Below are 19,698 nucleotides of genomic sequence, written 5' to 3'. Positions count from 1 at the left end.
TGATCTTGGTTGGGTTTTGGCTTAGCCAAGTTCGGTGGATTGTCTTTTTTTGCCTTGGTAGCAAAATTGGTGAATAAGTGAAGTTATGGTTTTTGTGCAATCTTGGTGGGGAAATGTCACAAATGGATAAAAAATGAGGTGTGAAAAGTTTGGTTGCAAGAGGAATTGATCTTGGTTGGGTTATGGCTTAGACAAGTTCGGTGGATTGGGTTTTTTTGCCATGGTAGCAAAATTGGTGAATAAGTGAAGTTATGGTTTTTGTACAATCTTGGTGGGGAATTGTCACAAATACGTCAAAAATGAGGTGTGAAAAGTTTGGATGCAAAAGTAATTGATCTTGGTTGGGTTTTGGCTTAGCCAAGTTCGGTGGATTGTCTTTTTTTGCCTTGGTAGCAAAATTGGTGAATAAGTGACGTTATGGCTTTTGTGCAATATTGGTGGGGAATTGTCACAAATGCATAAAATATGAGGTGTGAAAAGTTTGGTTGCAAAAGGAATTGATCTTGGTTCGGTATTGGCTTAGCCAAGTTCGGTGGATTGGCTTTTTTTGCCTTGGTATCAAAATTGGTGAATAAGTGAAGTTATGGTTTTTGTGCACTCTTGGTGGGGATTTGTCACAAATGCATAAAAATGAAGTGTGAAAAATTTGGTTGCAAAAGGAATTGATCTTGGTTGTGTTTTGGCTTAGCCATGTTCGGTGGATTGTCTTTTTTTGCCTTGGTAGCAAAATTGGTGAATAAGTGAACTTACGGATTTTGTGCAATCTTGGTGGGGAATTGTCCCAAATGCATAAAAAATGAGGTGTGAGAAGTTTGGTTGCAAAAGGAATTGTCTTGGTTGATTTTTGGTTTAGCCAAGTTAGGTGGATTGACCTTTTTTGCCTTGGTAGCAAAATAGGTGAATAAGTGAAGTTATGGCTTTTGTGCAATCTTGGTGGGGAATTGTCACAAATGCATCAAAAACGAGGTGTGGAAAGTTTGGTTACAAAAGGAATTGATCTTGGTTGGGTTTTGGCTTAACCAAGTTCGGTGGATTGGCTTTTTTTGCCTTCGTATCAAAATTGGTGAATAAGTGAAGTTATGGTTTTTGTGGACTCTTGGTGGGGATTTGTCACAAATGCATCAAAAATGAGGTGTGCAAAGTTTGGTTGCAAAAGGAATTGATCTTGGTTGGGTTTTGGCTTAGACAAGTTCAGTGGATTGACTTTTTTTGCCTTGGTAGCAAAATTGGCGAATAAGTGAAGTTCTGGTTTTTGTGCAATCTTGGTGGGGAATTGCCACAAATGCATAAAAAATGAGGTGTGAAAAGTTTGGTTGCAAAAGGAATTGATCTTCGTTGGGTTTTGGCTTAGCCAAGTTCGTTGGATTGTCTTTTTTTGCCTTGGTAGCAAAATTGGCAAATAAGGGAAGTTATGGTTTTTGTGCAATCCTGGTGGGGAATTGTCACAAAAGCATAACAAATGAGGTGTGAAAAGTTTGGTTGCAAAAGGAATTGATCTTGGTTGGGTTTTGGCTTAGACAAGTTCGGTAGATTGGCTTTTTTTGCCTTGGTAGCAACATCGGTGAATAAGTGAAGTTATGGTTTTTGTGCAATCTTGGTGGGGAATTGTCACAAATGCATCAAAAATGAGGTGTGCAAATTTTGGTTGCAAAAGGAATTCATCTTCGTTGGGTTTCGTCTTAGCCAAATTCGTTGGATTGTCTTTTTTTGCCTTGGTAGCAAAATTGGCGAATAAGTGAAGTTATGGTTTTTGTGCAATCTTGGTGGGGAATTGTCACAAATGCATAAAAAATGAGGTGTGAAAAGTTTGGTTGCAAGAGGAATTGATCTTGGTTGGGTTTTGGCTTAGACAAGTTCGGTGGATTGGGTTTTTTTGCCATGGTAGCAAAATTGGTGAATAAGTGAAGTTATGGTTTTTGTGCAATCTTGGTGGGGAATTGTCTCAAATGCATCAAAATGAGGTGTGAAAAGTTTGGTTCCAAAAGGAATTGATCTTGGTTGGGTTTTGGGTTAGCCAAGATCGACGGATTGACTTTTTTTGCCATGGTATCAAAATTGGTGAATAACTGAAGTTATGGTTTTTGTGCAATCTTGGTTGGATATTGTCACAAATGCATAAAAAATGAGGTGTGCAGATTTTGGTTGCAAAAGGAATTGATCTTCTTTGGGTTTCGGCTTAGCAAGTTCGTTGGATTGTCTTTTTTTGCCTTGGTAGCAAAATTGGTGAATAAGTGAAGTTATGGTTTTTGTGCAATCCTGGTGGGGAATTGTCACAAAAGCATAACAAATGAGGTGTGAAAAGTTTGGTTGCAAAAGGAATTGATCTTGGTTGGGTTTTGGCTTAGACAAGTTCAGTGGATTGACTTTTTTTCCCTTGGTAGCAAAATTGGCGAATAAGTGAAGTTATGGTTTTTGTGCAATCTTGGTGGGGAATTGTCTCAAATGCATCAAAAATGAGGTGTGCAAAGTTTGGTTGCAAAAGGAATTGATCTTGGTTGGGTTTTGGCTTAGACAAGTTCAGTGGATTGACTTTTTTTGCCTTGGTAGCAAAATTGGCGAATAAGTGAAGTTATGGTTTTTGTGCAATCTTGGTGGGGAATTGCCACAAATGCATAAAAAATGAAGTGTGAAAAGTTTGGTTGCAAGAGGAATTGATCTTGGTTGGGTTTTCGCTTAGACAAGTTCGGTGGATTGGCTTTTTTTGCCATGGTAGCAAAATTGGTGAATAAGTGAAGTTATGGTTTTTGTGCAATCTTGGTGGGGAATTGTCACAAATGCATCAAAATTGAGGTGTGAAAAGTTTGGTTGCAAAAGGAATTGATCTTGGTTGGGTTTTGGCTTAGACAAGTTCAGTGGATTGACCTTTTTTGCCTTGGTAGCAAAATTGGCGAATAAGTGAAGTTATGGTTTTTGTGCAATCTTGGTGGGGAATTGTCACAAATGCATCAAAAATGAGGTGTGCAAATTTTGGTTGCAAAAGGAATTGATCTTCGTTGGGTTTCGGCTTAGCCAAGTTCGTTGGATTGTCTTTTTTTGCCTTGGTAGCAAAATTGGTGAAGAAGTGAAGTTATGGTTTTTGTGCAATCCTGGTGGGGAATTGTCACAAAAGCATAACAAATGAGGTGTGAAAAGTTTGGTTGCAAAAGGAATTGATCTTGGTTGGGTTTTGGCTTAGACAAGTTCAGTGGATTGACTTTTTTTGCCTTGGTAGCAAAATTGGTGAATAAGTGAAGTTATGGTTTTTGTGCAATCTTGGTGGGGAATTGTCTCAAATGCATCAAAAATGAGGTGTGCAAAGTTTGGTTGCAAAAGGAATTGATCTTGGTTGGGTTTTGGCTTAGACAAGTTCAGTAGATTGACTTTTTTTTGGCTTAGACAAGTTCAGTGGATTGACCTTTTTTGCCTTGGTAGCAACATCGGTGAATAAGTGAAGTTATGGTTTTTGTGCAATCTTGGTGGGGAATTGTCACAAATGCATCAAAAATGAGGTGTGCAAATTTTGGTTGCAAAAGGAATTCATCTTCGTTGGGTTTCGTCTTAGCCAAATTCGTTGGATTGTCTTTTTTTGCCTTGGTAGCAAAATTGGCGAATAAGTGAAGTTATGGTTTTTGTACAATCTTGGTGGGGAATTGTCACAAATGCATCAAAAATGAGGTGTGCAAATTTTGGTTGCAAAAGGAATTGATCTTCGTCGGGTTTCGGCTTAGCCAAGTTCGTTGGATTGTCTTTTTTTGCCTTGGTAGCAAAATTGGTGAAGAAGTGAAGTTATGGTTTTTGTGCAATCCTGGTGGGGAATTGTCACAAAAGCATAACAAATGAGGTGTGAAAAGTTTGGTTGCAAAAGGAATTGATCTTGGTTGGGTTTTGGCTTAGACAAGTTCAGTGGATTGACTTTTTTTGCCTTGGTAGCAAAATTGGCGAATAAGTGAAGTTATGGTTTTTGTGCAATCTTGGTGGGGAATTGTCTCAAATGCATCAAAAATGAGGTGTGCAAAGTTTGGTTGCAAAAGGAATTGATCTTGGTTGGGTTTTGGCTTAGACAAGTTCAGTAGATTGACTTTTTTTGCCTTGGTAGCAAAATTGGCGAATAAGTGAAGTTATGGTTTTTGTGCAATCTTTGTGGGGAATTGCCACAAATGCATAAAAAATGAGGTGTGAAAAGTTTGGTTGCAAGAGGAATTGATCTTGGTTGGGTTTTCGCTTAGACAAGTTCGCTGGATTGGGTTTTTTTGCCATGGTAGCAAAATTGGGGAATAAGTGAAGTTATGGTTTTTGTGCAATCTTGGTGGGGAATTGTCACAAATGCATCAAAATTGAGGTGTGAAAAGTTTGGTTGCAAAAGGAATTGATCTTGGTTGGGTTTTGGCTTAGACAAGTTCGGTGTATTGGCTTTTTTGGCCTTGGTCGCAAAATTGGTCAATAAGTGAAGTTATGGTTTTTGTGCAATCTTGGTAGGGAATTGTCACAAATACGTCAAAAATGAGGTTTGAAAAGTTTGGTTGCACAAGCAATTGATCTTGGTTGGGTATTGGCTGAGCCAAATTCGGTGGATTGTCTTTTTTTGCCTTGGTAGCAAAATTGGTGAATAAGTGAAGTTATGGTTTTTGTGCAATCTTGGTGGGGAATTGTCACAAATGCATCAAAAATGAGGTGTGAAAAGTTTGGTTGCAAAAGGAATTGATCTTGGTTGGGTTTTGGCTTAGCCAAGTTCGGTGGAATGGGTTTTTTTGCCATGGTAGCAAAATTGGTGAATAAGTGAAGTTATGGTTTTTGTGCAATCTTGGTGGGGAATTGTCACAAATACATAAAAAATGAGGTGTGAAAAGTTTGGATGCAAAAGGAATTGATCTTGGTTGGGTTTTGGCTTAGCCAAGTTCGGTGGATTGTCTTTTTTTGCCTTGGTAGCAAAATTGGGGAATAAGTGAAGTTATGGTTTTTGAGCAATCTTGGTGGGGAATTGTCATAAATGCATCAAAATTGAGGTGTGAAAAGTTTGGTTGCAAAAGGAATTGATCTTGGTTGGGTTTTGGCTTAGCCAAGGTCGGTGAATTGGCTTTTTTTGCCTTGGTAGCAAAATTGGTGAATTAGTGAAGTTATGGTTTTTGTGCAATCTTGGTGGGGAATTGTCGCAAATACGTCAAAACTGAGGTGTGAAAAGTTTGGTTGCAAAAGGAATTGATCTTCGTTGGGTATTGGCTTAGCCAAGTTCTGTGGATTGTCTTTTTTTGCCTTGGTAGCAAAATTGGTGAATAAGTGAAGTTATGGTTTTTGTGCAATCTTGGTGGGGAATTGTCACAAATGCATCAAACTTGAGGTGTGAAAAGTTTGGTTGCAAAAGACATTGATTTTGGTTGGGTATTGGCTTAGCCAAGTACGGTAGATTGGCTTTTTTTGCCTTGGTAGCAACATCGGTGAATAACTGAAGTTATGGTTTTTGTGCAATCTTGGTGGGGAATTGTCACAAATGCATCAAAAATGAGGTGTGCAAATTTTGGTTGCAAAAGGAATTCATCTTCGTTGGGTTTCGTCTTAGCCAAATTCGTTGGATTGTCTTTTTTTGCCTTGGTAGCAAAATTGGCGAATAAGTGAAGTTATGGTTTTTGTGCAATCCTGGTGGGGAATTGTCACAAATGCATAAAAAATGAGGTGTGAAAAGTTTGGTTGCAAGAGGAATTGATCTTGGTTGGGTTTTGGCTTAGACAAGTTCGGTGGATTGGGTTTTTTTGCCATGGTAGCAAAATTGGTGAATAAGTGAAGTTATGGTTTTTGTGCAATCTTGGTGGGGAATTGTCTCAAATGCATCAAAATGAGGTGTGAAAAGTTTGGTTGCAAAAGGAATTGATCTTGGTTGAGTTTTGGCTTAGCCAAGATCGATGGATTGACTTTTTTTGCCATGGTATCAAAATTGGTGAATAACTGAAGTTATGGTTTTTGTGCAATCTTTGTTGGATATTGTCACAATTGCATAAAAAATGAGGTGTGCAGATTTCGGTTGCAAAAGGAATTGATCTTCTTTGGGTTTCGGCTTAGCAAGTTCGTTGGATTGTCTTTTTTTGCCTTGGTAGCAAAATTGGTGAATAAGTGAAGTTATGGTTTTTGTTCAATCCTGGTGGGGAATTGTCACAAAAGCATAACAAATGAGGTGTGAAAAGTTTGGTTGCAAAAGGAATTGATCTTGGTTGGGTTTTGGCTTAGACAAGTTCAGTGGATTGACCTTTTTTGCCTTGGTAGCAAAATTGGCGAATAAGTGAAGTTATGGTTTTTGTGCAATCTTGGTGGGGAATTGTCACAAATGCATCAAAAATGAGGTGTGTAAATTTTGGTTGCAAAAGGAATTGATCTTCGTCGGGTTTCGGCTTAGCCAAGTTCGTTGGATTGTCTTTTTTTGCCTTGGTAGCAAAATTGGTGAAGAAGTGAAGTTATGGTTTTTGTGCAATACTGGTGGGGAATTGTCACAAAAGCATAACAAATGAGGTGTGAAAAGTTTGGTTGCAAAAGGAATTGATCTTGGTTGGGTTTTGGCTTAGACAAGTTCAGTGGATTGACTTTTTTTGCCTTGGTAGCAAAATTGGCGAAAAAGTGAAGTTATGGTTTTTGTGCAATCTTGGTGGGGAATTGTCTCAAATGCATCAAAAATGAGGTGTGCAAAGTTTGGTTGCAAAAGGAATTGATCTTGGTTGGGTTTTGGCTTAGACAAGTTCAGTGGATTGACTTTTTTTGCCTTGGTAGCAAAATTGGCGAATAAGTGAAGTTATGGTTTTTGTGCAATCTTGGTGGGGAATTGCCACAAATGCATAAAAAATGAGGTGTGAAAAGTTTGGTTGCAAGAGGAATTGATCTTGGTTGGGTTTTGGCTTAGCCAAGTTCGGTGGAATGGGTTTTTTTGCCATGGTAGCAAAATTGGTGAATAAGTGAAGTTATGGTTTTTGTGCAATCTTGGTGGGGAATTGTCACAAATACATAAAAAATGAGGTGTGAAAAGTTTGGATGCAAAAGGAATTGATCTTGGTTGGGTTTTGGCTTAGCCAAGTTCGGTGGATTGTCTTTTTTTGCCTTGGTAGCAAAATTGGGGAATAAGTGAAGTTATGGTTTTTGTGCATTCTTGGTGGGGAATTGTCATAAATGCATCAAAATTGAGGTGTGAAAAGTTTGGTTGCAAAAGGAATTGATCTTGGTTGGGTTTGGCTTAGATAAGTTCGGTGGTTTGACTTTTTTTGCCTTGGTAGCAAAATTGGTGAATAAGTGAAGTTATGGTTTTTGTGCAATCTTGGTGGGGAATTGTCGCATATACGTCAAAACTGAGGTGTGAAAAGTTTGGTTGCAAAAGGAATTGATCTTCGTTGGGTATTGGCTTAGCCAAGTTCGGTGGATTGTCTTTTTTTGCCTTGGTAGCAAAATTGGTGAATAAGTGAAGTTATGGTTTTTGTGCAATCTTGGTGGGGAATTGTCACAAATGCATCAAACTTGAGGTGTGAAAAGTTTCGTTGCAAAAGACATTGATCTTGGTTGGGTTTTGGCTTAGCCAAGTTCGGTAGATTGGCTTTTTTTGCCTTGGTAGGAACATCGGTGAATAAGTGAAGTTATGGTTTTTGTGCAATCTTGGTGGGGAATTGTCACAAATGCATAAAAAATGAGGTGTGCAAATTTTGGTTGCAAAAGGAATTCATCTTCGTTGGGTTTCGTCTTAGCCAAATTCGTTGGATTGTCTTTTTTTGCCTTGGTAGCAAAATTGGCGAATAAGTGAAGTTATGGTTTTTGTGCAATCTTGGTGGGGAATTGTCACAAATGCATAAAAAATGAGGTGTGAAAAGTTTGGTTGCAAGAGGAATTGATCTTGGTTGGGTTTTGGCTTAGACAAGTTCGGTGGATTGGGTTTTTTTGCCATGGTAGCAAAATTGGTGAATAAGTGAAGTTATGGTTTTTGTGCAATCTTGGTGGGGAATTGTCTCAAATGCATCAAAATGATGTGTGAAAAGTTTGGTTGCAAAAGGAATTGATCTTGGTTGGGTTTTGGCTTAGCCAAGATCGATGGATTGACTTTTTTTGCCATGGTATCAAAATTGGTGAATAACTGAAGTTATGGTTTTTGTGCAATCTTGGTTGGATATTGTCACAAATGCATAAAAAATGAGGTGTGCAGATTTTGGTTGCAAAAGGAATTGAACTTCTTTGGGTTTCGGCTTAGCAAGTTCGTTGGATTGTCTTTTTTTGCCTTGGTAGCAAAATTGGTGAATAAGTGAAGTTATGGTTTTTGTTCAATCCTGGTGGGGAATTGTCACAAAAGCATAACAAATGAGGTGTGAAAAGTTTGGTTGCAAAAGGAATTGATCTTGGTTGGGTTTTGGCTTAGACAAGTTCAGTGGATTGACCTTTTTTGCCTTGGTAGCAAAATTGGCGAATAAGTGAAGTTATCGTTTTTGTGCAATCTTGGTGGGGAATTGTCACAAATGCATCAAAAATGAGGTGTGCAAATTTTGGTTGCAAAAGGAATTCATCTTCGTTGGGTTTCGGCTTAGCCAAGTTCGTTGGATTGTCTTTTTTTGCCTTGGTAGCAAAATTTGTGAAGAAGTGAAGTTATGGTTTTTGTGCAATCCTGGTGGGGAATTGACAAAAAAGCATAACAAATGAGGTGTGAAAAGTTTGGTTGCAAAAGGAATTGATCTTGGTTGGGTTTTGGCTTAGACAAGTTCAGTGGATTGACTTTTTTTGCCTTGGTAGCAAGATTGGCGAATAAGTGAAGTTATGGTTTTTGTGCAATCTTGGTGGGGAATTGTCACAAATGCATCAAAATTGAGGTGTGAAAAGTTTGGTTGCAAAAGGAATTGATCTTGGTTGGGTTTTGGCTTAGACAAGTTCGGTGGATTGGCTCTTTTGGCCTTGGTAGCAAAATTGGTGAATAAGTGAAGTTATGGTTTTTGTGCAATCTTGGTAGGGAATTGTCACAAATACGTCAAAAATGAGGTTTGAAAAGTTTGGTTGCACAAGGAATTGATCTTGGTTGGGTATTGGCTGAGCCAAATTCGGTGGATTGTCTTTTTTTGCCTTGGTAGCAAAATTGGTGAATAAGTGAAGTTATGGTTTTTGTGCAATCTTGGTGGGGAATTGTCACAAATGCATCAAAAATGAGGTGTTAAAAGTTTGGTTGCAAAAGGAATTGATCTTGGTTGGGTTTTGGCTTAGCCAAGTTCGGTGGAATGGGTTTTTTTGCCATGGTAGCAAAATTGGTGAATAAGTGAAGTTATGGTTTTTGTGCAATCTTGGTGGGGAATTGTCACAAATACATAAAAAATGAGGTGTGAAAAGTTTGGATGCAAAAGGAATTGATCTTGGTTGGGTTTTGGCTTAGCCAAGTTCGGTGGATTGTCTTTTTTTGCCTTGGTAGCAAAATTGGGGAATAAGTGAAGTTATGGTTTTTGTGCATTCTTGGTGGGGAATTGTCATAAATGCATCAAAATTGAGGTGTGAAAAGTTTGGTTGCAAAAGGAATTGATCTTGGTTGGGTTTTGGCTTAGATAAGTTCGGTGGTTTGACTTTTTTTGCCTTAGTAGCAAAATTGGTGAATAAGTGAAGTTATGGTTTTTGTGCAATCTTGGTGGGGAATTGTCGCAAATACGTCAAAACTGAGTTGTGAAAAGTTTGGTTGCAAAAGGAATTGATCTTCGTTGGGTATTGGCTTAGCCAAGTTCGGTGGATTGTCTTTTTTTGCCTTGGTAGCAAAATTGGTGAATAAGTGAAGTTATGGTTTTTGTGCAATCTTGGTGGGGAATTGTCACAAATGCATCAAACTTGAGGTGTGAAAAGTTTGGTTGCAAAAGACATTGATCTTGGTTGGGTTTTGGCTTAGCCAAGTTCGGTAGATTGGCTTTTTTTGCCTTGGTAGGAACATCGGTGAATAAGTGAAGTTATGGTTTTTGTGCAATCTTGGTGGGGAATTGTCACAAATGCATCAAACTTGAGGTGTGAAAAGTTTGGTTGCAAAAGGAATTGATCTTGGTTGGGTTTTGGCTTAGCCAAGATCGATGGATTGACTTTTTTTTGCCATGGTATCAAATTTGGTGAATAACTGAAGTTATGGTTTTTCTGCAATCTTGGTTGGATATTGTCACAAATGCATAAAAAATGAGGTGTGCAGATTTTGGTTGCAAAAGGAATTGAACTTCTTTGGGTTTCGGCTTAGCAAGTTCGTTGGATTGTCTTTTTTTGCCTTGGTAGCAAAATTGGTGAATAAGTGAAGTTATGGTTTTTGTTCAATCCTGGTGGGGAATTGTCACAAAAGCATAACAAATGAGGGGTGAAAAGTTTGGTTGCAAAAGGAATTGATCTTGGTTGGGTTTTGGCTTAGACAAGTTCAGTGGATTGACCTTTTTTGCCTTGGTAGCAAAATTGGCGAATAAGTGAAGTTATGGTTTTTGTGCAATCTTGGTGGGGAATTGTCACAAATGCATCAAAAATGAGGTGTGCAAATTTTGGTTGCAAAAGGAATTGATCTTCGTCGGGTTTCGGCTTAGCCAAGTTCGTTGGATTGTCTTTTTTTGCCTTGGTAGCAAAATTGGTGAAGAAGTGAAGTTATGGTTTTTGTGCAATCCTGGTGGGGAATTGTCACAAAAGCATAACAAATGAGGTGTGAAAAGTTTGGTTGCAAAAGGAATTGATCTTGGTTGGGTTTTGGGTTAGACAAGTTCAGTGGATTGACTTTTTTTGCCTTGGTAGCAAAATTGGCGAATAAGTGAAGTTATGGTTTTTGTGCAATCTTGGTGGGGAATTGTCTCAAATGCATCAAAAATGAGGTGTGCAAAGTTTGGTTGCAAAAGGAATTGATCTTGGTTGGGTTTTGGCTTAGACAAGTTCAGTGGATTGACTTTTTTTGCCTTGGTAGCAAAATTGGCGAATAAGTGAAGTTATGGTTTTTGTGCAATCTTGGTGGGGAATTGCCACAAATGCATAAAAAATGAGGTGTGAAAAGTTTGGTTGCAAGAGGAATTGATCTTGGTTGGGTTTTGGCTTAGCCAAGTTCGGTGGATTGGCTTTTTTTGCCTTGGTAGCAAAATTGGTGAATAAGTGAAGTTATTGTTTTTGTGCAATCTTGGTGGGGAATTGTCACAAATGCATAAAAAATGAGGTGTGAAAAGTTTGGTTGCAAAAGGAATTGATCTTGGTTGGGTTTTGGCTTAGCCAAGTTCGGTGGATTGTCTTTTTTTGCCTTGGTAGCAAAATTGGTGAATAAGTGAACTTATGGCTTTTGTGCAATCTTGGTGGGGAATTGTCACAAATGCATCAAAAATGAGGTGTGAAAAGTTTGGTTGCAAAAGGAATTGATCTTGGTTGGGTTTTCGCTTAGCCAAGTTCGGTGGATTGACTTTTTTTGCCTTGGTAGCAAAATTGGTGAATAAGTGAAGTTATGGTTTTTGTGCAATCTTGGGGGGAATTGTCACAAATGCATAAAAAATGAGGTGTGAAAAGTTTGGCTGCAAAAAGAATTGATGTTGGTGTTGTATTGGCTTAGCCAAGTTCGGTGGATGGTCTTTTTTTCCCTTGGTAGCAAAATTGGTGAATAAGTGAAGTTATGGTTTTTGTGCAATCTTGGTGGGTAATTGTCACAAATGCATCAAAATTGAGGTGTGAAAAGTTTGGTTGCAAAAGGAATTGATCTTTGTTGGGTTTTGGCTTAGACAAGTTCGGTGGGTTGACTTTTTTTGCCTTGGTAGCAAAATTGGTGAATAAGTGAAGTTATGCTTTTGTGCAATCTTGGTGGGGAATTGTCACAAATGCATAAAAAATGAGGTGTGAAAAGTTTGGTTGCAAAAGAAATTGATCTTGGTTGGGTTTTCGCATAGACAAGTTTCATGGATTGGCTTTTTTTGCCTTGGTAGCAAAATTGGTGAATAAGTGAAGTTATGGTTTTTGTGCAATCTTGGGGGGAATTGTCACAAATGCATAAAAAATGAGGTGTGAAAAGTTTGGTTGCAAAAGGAATTGATCTTGGTTGGGTTTTCCCTTATCCAGGTTCGGTGGATTGGCTCTTTTTGCCTTGGAAGCAAAATTGGTCAGTAATTGAAGTTATGGTTTTTGTGCAATCTTGTTGGGGAATTGTCACAAATACGTCAAAAATGAGGTGTGAAAAGTTTGGATGCAAAATGAATTGATCTTGGTTGGGTTTTGGCTTAGCCAAGTTCGGTGGATTGTCTTTTTTTTGCCTTGGTAGCAAAATTGGTGAATAAGTGAAGTTATGGTTTTTGTGCAATCTTGGTAGCGAATTGTCACAAATGCATAAAAATTGAGGTGTGAAAAGTTTGGTTTCAAGAGGAATTGATCCTGGTTGGGTTTTGGCTTAGACAAGTTCGGTGGATTGGGTTTTTTTGCCATTGTAGCAAAGTTGGTGAATAAGTGAAGTTATGGTTTTTGTGCAATCTTGGTGGGGAATTGTCACAAATGCATCAAAATTGAGGTGTGTAAAGTTTGGTTGCAAAAGGAATTGATCTTGGTTGGGTTTTGGCTTAGACAAGTTCGGCGGATTGGCTTTTTTGGCCTTGGTAGCAAAATTGGTGAATAAGTGAAGTTATGGTTTTTGTGCAATCTTGGTAGGGAATTTTCACAAAAACGTCAAAAATGAGGTGTGAAAAGTTTGGTTGCACAAGGAATTGATCTTGGTTGGGTATTGGCTGAGCCAAATTCGGTGGATTGTCTTTTTTTGCCTTGGTAGCAAAATTGGTGAATAACTGAACTTATGGTTTTTGTGCAATCTTTGTGGGGTATTGTCAAAAATACATAAAAAATGAGGTGTGAAAAGTTTGGTTGCAAAAGGAATTGATCTTGGTTGGGTTTTGGCTTAGCAATGTTCGGTGGAATAGGTTTTTTTGCCATGGTAGCAAAATTGGTGAATAAGTGAAGTTATGGTTTTTGTGCAATCTTGGTGGGGAATTGTCACAAATGCATCAAAAATGAGGTGTGAAAAGTTTGGTTGCAAAAGGAATTGATCTTGGTTGGGTTTTGGCTTAGCCAAGTTCGGTGGAATAGGTTTTTTTGCCATGGTAGCAAAATTGGTGAATAAGTGAAGTTATGGTTTTTGTGCAATCTTGGTGGGGAATTATCACAAATACATAAAAAATGAGGTGTGAAAAGTTTGGATGCAAAAGGAATTGATCTTGGTTGGGTTTTGGCTTAGCCAAGTTCGGTGGATTGTCTTTTTTTGCCTTGGTAGCAAAATTGGTGAATAAGTGAAGTTATGGTTTTTGTGCAATCTTGGTGGGGAATTGTCATAAATGCATCAAAATTGAGGTGTGAAAAGTTTGGTTGCAAAAGGAATTGATCTTGGTTGGGTTTTGGCTTAGATAAGTTCGGTGGTTTGACTTTTTTTGCATTGGTAGCAAAATTGGTGAATAAGTGAAGTTATGGTTTTTGTGCAATCTTGGTGGGGAATTGTCACAAAAACGTCAAAAATGAGGTGTGAAAAGTTTGGTTGCACAAGGAATTGATCTTGGTTGGGTATTGGCTGAGCCAAATTCGATGGATTGGATTTTTTTGCCTTGGTAGCAAAATTGGTGAATAAGTGAAGTTATGGTTTTTGTGCAATCTTGGGGGGAATTGTCACAAATGCATAAAAAATGAGGTGTGAAAAGTTTGGTTGCAAAAGGAATTGATCTTGGTTGGGTTTTCCCTTAGCCAGGTTCGGTGGATTGGCTCTTTTTGCCTTGGAAGCAAAATTGGTCAGTAATTGAAGTTATGGTTTTTGTGCAATCTTGTTGGGGAATTGTCACAAATACGTCAAAAATTAGGTGTGAAAAGTTTGGATGCAAAATGAATTGATCTTGGTTGGGTTTTGGCTTAGCCAAGTTCGGTGGATTGTCTTTTTTTGCCTTGGTAGCAAAATTGGTGAATAAGTGAAGTTATGGTTTTTGTGCAATCTTGGTAGGGAATTGTCACAAATGCATAAAAATTGAGGTGTGAAAAGTTTGGTTGCAAGAGGAATTGATCTTGGTTGGGTTTTGGCTTAGACAAGTTCGGTGGATTGGGTTTTTTTGCCATTGTAGCAAAATTGGTGAATAAGTGAAGTTATGGTTTTTGTGCAATCTTGGTGGGGAATTGTCACAAATGCATCAAAATTGAGGTGTGAAAAGTTTGGTTGCAAAAGGAATTGATCTTGGTTGGGTTTTGGCTTAGACAAGTTCGGTGGATTGGCTTTTTTGGCCTTGGTAGCAAAATTGGTGAATAAGTGAAGTTATGGTTTTTGTGCAATCTTGGTGGGGAATTGTCACAAATGCATCAAAAATGAGGTGTGAAAAGTTTGGTTGCAAAAGGAATTGATCTTGGTTGGGTTTTGGCTTAGCCAAGTTCGGTGGAATAGGTTTTTTTGCCATGGTAGCAAAATTGGTGAATAAGTGAAGTTATGGTTTTTGTGCAATCTCGGTGGGAATTGTCACAAATACATAAAAAATGAGGTGTGAAAAGTTTGGATGCAAAAGGAATTGATCTTGGTTGGGTATTGGCTTAGCCAAGTTCGGTGGATTGTCTTTTTTTCCCTTGGTAGCAAAATTGGTGAATAAGTGAAGTTATGGTTTTTGTGCAATCTTGGTGGGGAATTGTCACAAATGCATAAAAAATGAGGTGTGAAAAGTTTGGTTGCAAGAGGAATTGATCTTGGTTGGGTTTTCGCTTAGACAAGTTCGCTGGATTGGGTTTTTTTGCCATTGTAGCAAAATTGGTGAATAAGTGAAGTTATGGTTTTTGTGCAATCTTGGTGGGGAATTGTCACAAATACGTCAAAAATGAGGTGTGAAAAGTTTGGTTGCAAAAAGAATTGATCTTGGTTGGGTATTGGCTTAGCCAAGTTCGGTGGATTGTCTTTTTTTTCCTTGGTAGCAAAATTGGTGAATAAGTGAAGTTATGGTTTTTGTACAATCTTGGTGGGGAATTGTCACAAATGCAATCTTGGTGGGGAATTGTCACAAATACGTCAAAAATGAGGTGTGAAAAGTTTGGTTGCAAAAAGAATTGATCTTGGTTGGGTATTGGCTTAGCCAAGTTCGGTGGATTGTCTTTTTTTTCCTTGGTAGCAAAATTGGTGAATAAGTGAAGTTATGGTTTTTGTACAATCTTGGTGGGGAATTGTCACAAATGCATAAAAAATGAGGTGTGAAAAGTTTGGTTGCAAAAGGAATTGAACTTGGTTGGGTTTTCGCTTAGACAAGTTTGATGGATTGGCTTTTTTTGCCTTGGTAGCAAAATTGGTGAATAAGTGAAGTTATGGTTTTTGTGCAATCTTGGGGGGAATTGTCACAAATGCATAAAAAATGAGGTGTGAAAAGTTTCGTTGCAAAAGGTATTGATCTTGGTTGGGTTTTGGCTTAGATAAGTTCGGTGGATTGACTTTTTTTGCCTTGGTAGCAAAATTGGTGAATAAGTGAAGTTATGGTTTTTGTGCAATCTTGGTGGGGAATTGTCACAAATGCATAAAAAATGAGGTGTGAAAATTTTGGTTGCAAAAGGAATTGATCTTGGTTGGGTTTTCCCTTAGCCAAATTCGGTGGATTGGCTCTTTTTTGCCTTGGAAAAAAAATTGGTCAGTAATTGAAGTTATGGTTTTTGTGCAATCTTATTGGGGAATTGTCACAAATGCATAAAAAATGAGGTGTGAAAAGTTTGGTTGCAAGAGGAATTGATCTTGGTTGGGTTTTCGCTTAGACAAGTTCGGTGGATTGACTTTTTTTGCCCTGGTAGAAAAATTGGTGAATAAGTGAAGTTATGGTTTTTGTGCAATCTTGGTGGGGAATTGTCAGAAATGCATCAAAATTGAGGTGTGAAAAGTTTGGTTGCAAAAGGAATTGATCTTGGTTGCGTTTTGGCTTTGACAAGTTCGGTGGGTTGACTTTTTTTGCCTTGGTAGCAAAATTGGTGAATAAGTGAAGTTATGGTTTTTGTGCAATTTTGGTGGGGAATTGTCACAAATGCATAAAAAATGAGGTGTGAAAAGTTTGTGTACCGTCCCGTATCCGGGCGTTGACAAAGTCAAGGTCAAAGTCAACGCCAGGAGTCAAAGTCAACACAAGGTGTCGCCTAGGTGAAGAGACGCCAAGTATCAGCGTCGCCAAGAGGAAGCGTCGCCAAGGCGAGGCGTCGCCTAGGTGAAGGCGTCGCTCAACAAGGGCGTAGCCAAGATCAAATATCATTAAGGCAAGGCAATCATAGTGCGGTTCCCCGATACCCATGGGTAGGAAAGACCATGGATGGAGCGACGCCGTGGGAAGTCCTCAGGTGCCGATAATCCAGGGTAGTGATAAAGAGAAGAGAAAGGTGGCTTCAAGGCCATAGTGATAGCGCCAGTGTAGGGCAGCCTGACTCGTGAAGTACCCCTGCTGCCCCAGAAACGCCTTTGGGACAGATACGATTCAAGAGGAGGGTCACGCCCAGGGTAGCCAGGTGCGGGGTACGAGAGGAAGGCAGATACGCTCTCAAAGTGAGTGACTAGGTGATTGGGGGCATGAGTTGGCACCCAAAAAGTCACCCCTTGCGCAGTAGCACTCCCTTGCAGGAGGACTCACACGTAGAAACGTCCCCAGATGGGGTCATGGCGCTGTGAGGCCCTCCACGTGTACGACAGCCAGGTCAGAATAGAAACACCATTTAGTCAGATACCAGGTAATTAAAATCATTTAATACAGTTTCTGTTTCGAGCGTTTAAGGTACTATAAAGGCTCCCAAGCGTTTCAACGTCTTAAATGCGCTACGTCTTCTAATTAGACGCGTTAATTAAGTGCGTTACGTTTTATGATTAAAAGCGCTTTAAGGCGCTTGAAATGCTTGGGTAGTTTAAATAGCGTCGAGAATGTTGGGAACGGGGTTCGAACTTTTGGCTAATTTTCCAGAAACACTCTAGTTGCTTGCTCGAGCCTTGAGGTTTTGACAAGGGACTAGGGGAGGGTTTTGGCCAGAACAAGAAAACAGACACTAGACACAGTTCCTTTTTACCACCTTCAGAGTACCATACGCGGTGCTCCGATACGGAGGTGCATAGTTTTTGGTGTTTCTTGCTGGCTGACTTGAGCGTCGGAGTGCAAACGGCCGCTAGGGCGCCCTTTTGTCCTTCTTTGCAGGAATCCACAGGTAACCAGTGGGAAGGAGTCCCTAGCTAACGGTTGAGGTTGCGCACGAAGACATCTCAGGTCAACCAGACGAAACATTTGGCGCACACCGTGGGGCCGATATAAAACATCAGTCCCATCGCAAGTTTGAGAAGATCTACCAAGTTATAGTAACGTTGGAGGAGGTTTGAAGAGACCGTGAAAATGGCCACCACAAGACGAGGTACTGCACGCGCGGCCCCAGCAGAACTGTCCATGCAACAGGTCCTGGAGATAATGCGGGGGCTGCAAGAGGATATGGCGGAGTCGAAACGTGAACAGGAACGCATGCAAGCAGATCTCGAAGCCTCGCATGAGAGGAATGAAGAGCTCCATCGTATAAATGACGAGTTGCGCCGGGGTTTGCGAAATAATCGGAGGCAACGTGATCATGACGAGATGGAGAACCTCTCCCCGCCAAGGGAGTTTTCCACTCCCTTCTCGCAGGAGATTCTGGATGCAGTGATCCCAAACACGTTCGCGGGGCCCAAGGTGATCTTCACCGGGATGGAGGACCCTGAGACGCACCTCTCTGCGTTTCACACACAGATTTTCCTAGTAGGCGGCTCTGACGCTGCCAAGTGCAAGCTCTTTATGAGCACCTTGACTGGGATGGCTATGGATTGGTTTATCAGCCTACCGGACGACCATATCACCTCTTTCCGACACTGTGACGATTGTTCAGGGAACAATACCTAGCAAACAAGGCCCCGCCGCCGGTTTCCTACGATCTGTTTGATGTGAAACAGTATCAAGGGGAGACCCTAAAGGAATACATCAATCGCTTCGGGGCCCAGGTAGTAAAGGTTGGTACGAAAGAGGAACCCATGATTGTGTACGCGTTCGTGAAAGGCGTATGCCCCGGCCCTTTTTGTGAATCCATCATTCGCAACCGCCCTAGGACTTTCGCTGAACTACGGCGTCGGGCGGTGGAACATATCGCTTCTGAGGGAGAGGTGTGTGTGAGGCGCACCAGCATCGTGCCCTCGCGCCCGAGAGGACCGACGCGAACTCAACCCGCCAGGGTCAATGAGACCACGACGGGAAGGAAGAAACCAGAGGGGACGCCCCTACGAGGCCAGCCCTGGGGTCCGGCGGGAGGCGATCGCCCGGCTAGAGAAAGAACGAGGCCGGCGAGATACAATTTTGTGGTGGAACTAAAGGACCTGATCGCCGTGCCTAATATAGCTGAGAGATTGAGGCGACCGGCGAAGTCTGATAAGGTGTTGGGACCTCGGAAAGACTCTTGGTGTGAGTTCCACGAGGCTTTCGGTCACCACATTGATAATTGCCTGTCGCTGGGTTACCAGCTAGATGAGCTGGTGAGAACCGGGTTTTTGAAGGATTATGTCGCGCAACCCGCCACGACCGCCACCCTGCCGCCGCCAGCGGAAGAACAAGCACACGAGACGCCGGTTCTCGACGAGGTCCATACCATAGCTGGAGGTTTTTCCGGCGAAGGACCCACCGCCTCCCAGCGAAAGAAATACGCGAGGGGGGTCAACTCGATCGAAGAAAGGATCTCGAGTGAGCCGTGGGAGTCGGACCTCGTATTCACGAGAGGGGACCTCCGAGACGTGGTGCCGCACGACAATGACCCCGTGGTCATTTCGGTTGTCACAGCTGGAAGAAAGGTGCACAGAGTTCTTGTCGACCAGGGAAGTTCAGCAGACGTCATGTTCTGGTCGACATTCAATAAGTTACGGTTGTCCCCCGACCTTTTGAGGCCCTACACAAGGTGCCTGTATGGGTTTGCGGATAACCAGGTGGAAGTCCGAGGCTACCTGGAGTTGAGGACTTCGTTCACGGATGGAGAAACCTCGCGTACCGAAAGCATCCGGTACTTGGTCGTGAACGCCAACTCCGCTTATAATATTTTGTTGGGCAGACCGGCGTTGAACCGGCTGAACGCAGTAGCCTCCACGCGCCATATGAAGATGAAGCTGCCGGACCTCAGTGGCAAGCTGATAGTCATCAAGTCAGACCAGGAGGAGGCAAGGAAATGCTATGAGAACAGCCTGAAAACGGAGAGAGGCGTGTTCATGGTGTATGAGCGTCCGCCAAGTGCAGACACGACGATGATTGAGGCGATGCCCGCTGGGTCGACGCCTAACGAGGCCATACCCGCGAGGGCGACGCCCGAAGCAGATGCACCCATGGAAGAAGGCCCTGACGACGCGGCACCCGTGGAAGAGGCGGCGCCCGTCCACGATGATAGCAGGGAACAACCGGCAGCTAACACCGTGAAGAGGGAGACCTGGAGGAGTTGTTCGTCACTATATCCAAGTATCGCCTCAAGCTAAACCCTGAGAAGTGTGGCTTCGGGGTAGAGGCCGGTAAGTTCTTGGGTTTTATGCTCACAGAGAGGGGATAGAAGCGAACCCCGACAAATGCGCAGCGATCATCGCCATGCGAAGCCCGACGTCGGTAAAGGAAGTGCAGCAGCTGACAGGGCGGATGGCGGCGCTCTCAAGGTTTGTCTCCGCCGGGGGAGAGAAGGGGCACCCATATTTCCAGTGCCTCAAGAGAAATAGTCGCTTTGCATGGAGTGACGAATGCGAAGTGGCTTTCATTAAGTTGAAAG

The sequence above is a fragment of the Phaseolus vulgaris genome, chromosome 4 (genome assembly GCF_051622355.1).
Source record: "Phaseolus vulgaris cultivar YP4 chromosome 4, ASM5162235v1, whole genome shotgun sequence".
Classification (NCBI taxonomy): Eukaryota; Viridiplantae; Streptophyta; class Magnoliopsida; order Fabales; family Fabaceae; genus Phaseolus; species Phaseolus vulgaris.
This window is presented reverse-complemented; position numbering follows the sequence as displayed.